At 38.2% G+C, this 7,381-nt stretch overlaps 1 non-coding gene across 1 annotated transcript; it reads left to right on the forward strand.

Annotated features, from left to right (window-relative positions):
• Window positions 1-1,438: 1,438 nt before the first annotated feature.
• Window positions 1,439-1,511, forward strand: Trnak-cuu (transfer RNA lysine (anticodon CUU)). Its single transcript has one exon. It is a non-coding gene; the product is annotated as a tRNA-Lys (tRNA).
• Window positions 1,512-7,381: the final 5,870 nt, after the last annotated feature.

The raw sequence follows: 7,381 nt of genomic DNA on the forward strand, positions 1-7,381 counted from the left end.
TGTTGCTTCAACTTGGTACAGGGTGGTAAATAACACAATTGCCACTAATGAAAAACTACATGCAACTGGGTTAAGTGACACAAATCTCTGCCTCTGTTGTGGACTCGTCGATTCTCTGATCCATCGGTTTACCTGCGGGGGCCATGCACTGAATTGGCGATGGGTCAAGAAAAAGATTGCGGTACTGTCAAGGAGCGCGGAAGACAATCTGCAGCTGGATATGCTACTGCGTCCCGACAAAAAGTTTTATCCAGCCACGAAAAACAATACAGTAATGTGGATCCTAGGGCACTACGTCAACTACATCGTTAATGTTCGTGGAGAAGACGATTATATTAGTTTTCTGACCTACATGGAGCTGGCATACTGGAAGATTAAATGTGTCACTAACAGTAAAAAATTATTTGGAAACATGATGGACATCACCTTTGAAAAACATGGCATAGGATGACCACATTGGATGATTGAAGGCAATCAAGAGGAAATCTATTCTGTTTTATTCTATTTTTCTTAAGTTACACTTTCTGTTATACCTGGTCAGTTTACTTCTTTTCATTAGTCTCCTTATACTTGTTTGCTTATTCGGGTCAATTTCACACCTCTAACGGAAGAGCAAAGAAGTTCGATATGGATCAAAACACACAACTGACACACGACAAAGAAGAAATGTTCCTTTCCAAATGTGTCAGCAGTATATACCTCGGAGCAGAGGAGAAACAACTATAAAAATATTAATAATATAACTAAAAAATATATGTATAAAAATTGTCTGCTTGAAGAAGTGACTCAGGGATAGGCGGGGGGAGCCATCGTGGACAGGCCTCGGGATTCGACCACTGCCCGCTTTGTCTCCACCTGCACGGAACTGACCACTCACCAATTGTAAAAAAAAAAATACCATCCTCGTCAAAAAAAAATGTGTGGCCTAATGGATAAGGCGTCGGACTTCGGATACGAAGATTGCAGGTTCGATTCCTGTCCCGGCTTGTTTTTCCAGTTCTGAAAAAGAAACATACTGTTTTAATGTAGCAATTGAGCAGTACGAAACCGTCTGAATGTTGCTGTTGACCATTTTGTGCTTGGAGATGGTCTTGAGCTTGAAACACACACAACAAGACCGGTGTTAACTAGCGAAATGGTCGGCAGAGTGCCCTCACCGCGAGTTTTGACTGGCACTTGCACATCTGAAACAACGTCGGAAAGTAACTCGTTCGGCTTTTGAGTCACATCAAGTATGTGTGTTAATTTTGACGCCACTAGCTCTGCAGGTTGTCATACAATTCCTTTACCTCTCAGAAATGATTATGAAATAAAAGTGAAGTACGTGACGAGTGTGGCGTTAGGAAAACATTAGGCAGCATGGAGAGATTGTGTATGGGACCACCCAACCCAAACGAATACTGTGTGACGTGCTACCTGGCAGGTTTTCACGCACGCAGCCCGGCTAGCTAAGTCGGTAGAGCATGAGACTCTTAATCTCAGGGTCGTAGGTTCGTGCCCTACACTGGGCGGAACGGAATTTTTTTCTCCTGCAGATGTAAATTACCGTTTTTCTTATTAACGTGATTTAATGGAACTAGCAACTTAAAAATTTGCCTACGTCTCCATCAGTCGCAAGAAAACTGAATTTGAAGGTGAAGGTGATTTTGTAGACATGTGCGAAGGTCATGTTCTGAAGTGCAAGTGGTGTTGTTTGAAGAGAACACCGGTTACGTGTCAGATGTGTAGCCAAGCAGTAATGGGTCGCCATAGCTGCAAATATTAGTCGGTAATATGAAGTGTTGTCAGCTGAAGTCTGATGATTCAAACGACCGTACAGACGAAGTACGCAAAACTACCGCTAGCCCGCGCCTCTTTAGTTCAGTGGTAGAGCACTGGTCTAGTATACTGGGGGTCGTGAGTTCCATCCTAACAGGAGGAAGACGATTTTTGGAAATCAGTTGCGCGTCGTGGCCGTATAGCAAACAGTATCTGTGATGACGAACAATTAGCGACAGGCGGTTTATTAAGAATTACTCTCAGATGTGATTAAGGCGAATGGCGCAGATAAAGCATTTGCCAAAGCGGTACAGCATAAGGTGGGACGAGGCGGTCTGAATTACATTTTATAGATGTATGTCTCACAAATCTCAGAGCCTCCGGCGGTCGTCGTCGTCGTCGTCGTCGTCGCCGCCGCTTCTGGAGCAGTAGCAAATGGCCATCGTATAAAATGCGGCGAGGGACGCCCTGCCTTCGATTCCGAATGCACAAAGTGTGTGGTCTTGTTTCCCAGTCTATATTCGGTCGGTCTCGTAAGAGGTTGAATGTAACGAATGGGTGGGAAAGAGCAAGGGGCAGCGGCTGTGTAGAACGAAAACACAATTCCTCAGGGGGTGTGAGCGTTTCGAGATGAGTCGCATATAAGTTATGCTTGGTGGTCAGTGACCGTGTGGCCTAATGGATAAGGCGTCGGGCTTCGCTCCGAAGATTGCAGGTTCGATTCCCAACAAGGTCGTGTTTTTCCAGTTCTGAAAAAGAAACATATCGTTTTAATGTAGCAATTGAGCATATAACATCCCAGCTCTTCAATACCAAATTAAAACGTTGCATTAGGAGGTGTCTGCTTCGTGCAAAAAGGTCCTGAGTTCATATTGACGACAACAAGTAATTCTTCATACAGACGTTTATTTACAAACAGAACTGACAGGCTTCACAGACTCAACAACTGACTCTCAGAGCTAACCGCACTTCATATCCGAACTGGCAACTGACAACTCCTAGGTGTATTAATATCTTTCCAAAGAATGAGGGTCTTTGACAATGTTTTGTTCACAATACGATAGCAATTCACGACTTAAAACTGAATTAGACATTACAGAAATTTAGTACAGACTAAAGTAAGTAAAAGGATCAGTACATATATTCTTACAAGCATGATTTCCAAATAGATTTTATAACATATTTCTACCAACTTCTGGATAACCTTCACCAGATTTGTACCGATGTTTCCAGAAATATCTTGACATTTGATTCTGGATATTTCTTGAGTGATTTAGAACAACTATTTATATGTAAAATGATTTAAATCGTGTTTCAAAACGTAAATAAATCTTTTTAGCAAATATTTCTTGATACAAATCGTCTTTCGAAATTAGGTTATGAAACAGTTTTCACAAGTTTTCGTATTTTTTGCGATCATAATAGAGAATTTCTCCATAGAAAGTTCCAGAAGTGTGCATTAAACGTTCATTAACAGACTTTCTCTTTAGCTGGTGAGTTTTTAAAAGTATCTTGTCCATATTATACGAAATAATTTAGCTCACAACTGATAATTTATACAATTAATCAGAGCTACAGCAAACAGTGAGTCTTTCTTTTACAAAATGAAATATAATTAGAAAATTGAATGAAAATAGGTTACTAACACTAATATATATTTACATTAATTCTATTTTTGTTCTTTCTGTGTAAAATGTCCTAATATTGACACAGTACAATTTTTAAACATCACCAAAGTTTCCCTTTAAATGTTGCGTATCTGTATCGACATCCCCTAAAAGTCTACAGTATCGAATACTTCAATATGTCCCAATATGTCCTGTAATGTTACACAACCCCCCCATCAGCACTTACACGTGAAACACGGAAGGGTTGATGTCCTTACATTACAAAACAGAAAAGTTTTACACATATCTTTGGTGTCTTCTTTCTTGAAGACCGGTGATCTTCTTTCTTGAAGGTCAGTGATCTTCTTCCTTAAAGGTCGGTATACCTCAATGCCACACACTGTATTTCAGTCTCATCTTCACAGTCCGTATGGATTCCATATACACTGCAGGCTATCACAGGCTGCAATAGGACAGTCCGCTATGAATATACAGCATACAGTGGTCAAACCCAGTTAAACATTAGCAAAAGCATTTAATAGTCGGTGGACCGGTTTTTAAGGACACAGAAATTTGAATTCTCTAAAGTCTAATTACTCAAGAAAATGTACTCTAAATAATTTCTTAAAGCTAAGAGAGGATAGACTGACAGATGGAGAAAATTGATTATACAGGATCACAGAATAAGTGTAAGATGCAATGCCAGAATACGAAAATGAAATATGACAATTGCGTAGCTAGGGGACCTAGTGCTCGCCAAACACTTAGCACACAAAGAATGTATGCTCCCCTGAGGAATCAGATAAATACAACATAACAAAGTATACAAAAATATCCTAGTATGATTACATATAAAAGTCTATAAACATCTATTACCTAAAATACTTTTTCACATTTTTTTAATACAATTTCAGTTCGGTCACGTTTCATAGGCCAAACAGTCTGCCAGAATTTGGGTAGACTAGACGGTAAGCATTCGGATTAGGATTGTCCTGAATCTTGAAAGGTCCAATGTATATGTCAAAAAACTTTTTTAATTCACCACTGATGGCTTTAGACTTGTCTTGTGTTTTAACAAGGACCAAGTCTTCAATTTTAAATTGAGTAGGCTTCACATATCTGATCCCAAACCCACATTGCGTTTTTCTTCAGCAATCTGTTAAGACCTGGAGCATTTAGAGCTTGGGTACTAATGAACTTTCTGTAGTAACCGCACATTCCGAAAAATAACTTTAGTTGTTTCTTGGTTTTTGGAATTGGGAATTTTGCAATTGCCTCGAATTTTTCAGGATCTGGCAAAATACCTTCCTCAGAAATACCGGGACCCAGAAACTTCAATTTTTTCATACCAAACTTACATTTAGATAATTTAAGTGACATTCCCCCTTTCCTTAATCTATTGCAAACCTCCCTCAAAGTATTAACATGTTCTTCCCAAGTTTCTCCAGTGATCAAAATGTCATCTACATACACAGTTAATTTTGATAAAAGATCTTTTCCCAAAACAAAGTCAAGTGCTCTAATGAATTCGGCTACTGAGACATTCAGTCCAAATGGTACCACACAATACTAGTAACATCTTCCCCTATACAAAAAAGGCAGTATACTTTCTGGAATCATTTTCTAATTCTACTTGGTGAAATCCTGATGTGAGATCTAAGCTGGTCATGTATTTCATTCTTTCAAATTTATGAAGTAATTCGTCTATATTCTCGGGATGATCGGTCTCTCTTTCCAGATACTTATTTAGGTGTCTTGAATCTAGAACAAGCCTGACACTGCCATCACATTTGCAACCACTACCAAAGGATTATTGTATTGGCTCTTACTTCTCTCAATGATGCCCGCTCTTCCATCTTTTGAAGTTCCTTTTCTACATCTTTTCTCTTTGCAATGGGTACACTATAAGGTTTTATAAAGAATGGCTCATGTTGTTTTAATCTGAGTTTACATTGATAATTCTTTACTCTGCCAGGTCTATCATCAAAAACATCACAGTAATTCCACAATAATCTTTCTAACTCTACCTTCTGTTCTTGGTTCAAATTATCTGATTCCCGTAATTTTTCTTGAACTATATCCCCATATTCTCCATCATCATAATCCTCAGTAATTTCCTCTACACAATAACCACTGTCTTTAGAAAATGTAAAGTCCCTAATTTCAATTACATTATCAGCACAGTTTTGAATCGACATGTCAGTACTGGAACATACTCTCGTGTTAGGATCAATAAAGGTAAACAAACTCTTTTCCCAATCAAATGCTACATTAGCTTTTAATATCCAGTCCATACCCAACAGTACATTATCATTTAGGTCACTTATTACAAGACATCCTTTAGTAAACTGTACATCATTTATACTGAAGGACAACAACACCTGTCTATTAACAATTTTGCTCAGTTTGCCGGTAATGCCTCTAATTTTTTTTTTCCAACAACTGGTAATTCAACAAAGTCAGGATCATGCTTAATTATATCTCTTAATTTGCTTTAAATGGCACTAATTGGACTCCCTGTGTCAATCAAACAATACCCTTCCCAACCTGCAGCTTTAATTTTTATGTATGGACTACCAATAGTGGTGTTTTCCCTTTCTTCCTGTTCTTCATACAAAAGATCTTCTGCTATCTCATCATACCTCTGTTAAGCAGAAACTGATTCACAAATTTCCCTTAATTTGATCTTAACATCATTGTCATCATTGTAATCTTTAAATTTGTCCCAAACAGATTTCAAAATAATCTCAGATGCATCAGCACAATCAACCCCCCTGTCTCCTGATGTATTACTAAGCTGAACTGGCACAATCTGATTCTCATGTGGAATGTAGTTAGAGTTCCTGGCACAACTATTCTCAACACTATTGCTTATGACATCCTCCTTAACTTTAACATAAACTATTCCATCCAATTCACCATAAAAATCTTCTAGTACATAATCACCATTGACCTTAACACCAACATTATCATCATCATTGCCTGAGCTTACACTACAAACACTACTAGTATCACCAACATTACTCACAACACCATCTTCACCAACCACATCCACATGAATATCAGACTTTCCAGAACTTCAGTACGAACACCATTATGACAACTTACATCTAAAATATCACCACACATAAGTTTGTACAATCCAAAATTATCAAAGTTATCCTTACCTTTCATTTCAGCATTAGGTGCTTCTTCTTGATTATATAAATTTGCAGTTATATCATCTTCTAAGCCTACTTCATCAAAGGTAGCCTGTTTCCTATTACAGTTGTTTCTAGTATTTTCTCTGATGACATTCCAAAATATCCTGTCAAATTAAAATTTTTTCATTACCTCTATCTACAGATCGATCATAAGCATACTTTCTATACTGGTTAGGTCTCTGATTATAGTGCTGTCTGTTCTGGGTGAAATTAGCCTGATTTTGAAAATTCCTTGCCACAAACTGACAGACTCCCAGTGGAGCATTTAGTCGTTTAAAGGCCTATGTCTGTCGTTTCCCTGCCTCGGGTTACCTACTCTCATGTCATTACCCCAGGACCTGTTTCGATTTTCCCATTCTCTGTTTGAATTAAAGTGCTGATCATTCCTACCAAAATTTCTTCTGTCATTGCTATTATAATTATCCCTGTTGTTGTTAAAGTTTCTTCGTTCACTATTATTGTTATTATTTCCACAGTTCGGTTCCCACCCTCTGTGTGATGAACCTACAAAGTCGTTAAATCTGTTGTTTTGTTCAAAGGCTCTATCAAGTCTGTCCACATATTTCAAGAATTGTTCTATGGACTCATCTGCACCATATACTAAACCCCATTGTACTCTTTTCGGAAGTCTCCGTTTTAGTGCATCAATTTGAGTTAGCTCATCAAATGGCTTATCCAGATGCACTAATTTTTGCAACTGTTTCTCACAATAGGCTTTCATTGATCCATCAGATTCTCTGTAACTAGGACCATTCAAGAATTCACTTTTGATTCGAGCTTGCTCAGTTTCAGACCAAAATTTGGTTAGAAAAC

This window comes from Schistocerca gregaria, chromosome 3 (genome assembly GCF_023897955.1).
Source record: "Schistocerca gregaria isolate iqSchGreg1 chromosome 3, iqSchGreg1.2, whole genome shotgun sequence".
Taxonomy (NCBI): Eukaryota; Metazoa; Arthropoda; class Insecta; order Orthoptera; family Acrididae; genus Schistocerca; species Schistocerca gregaria.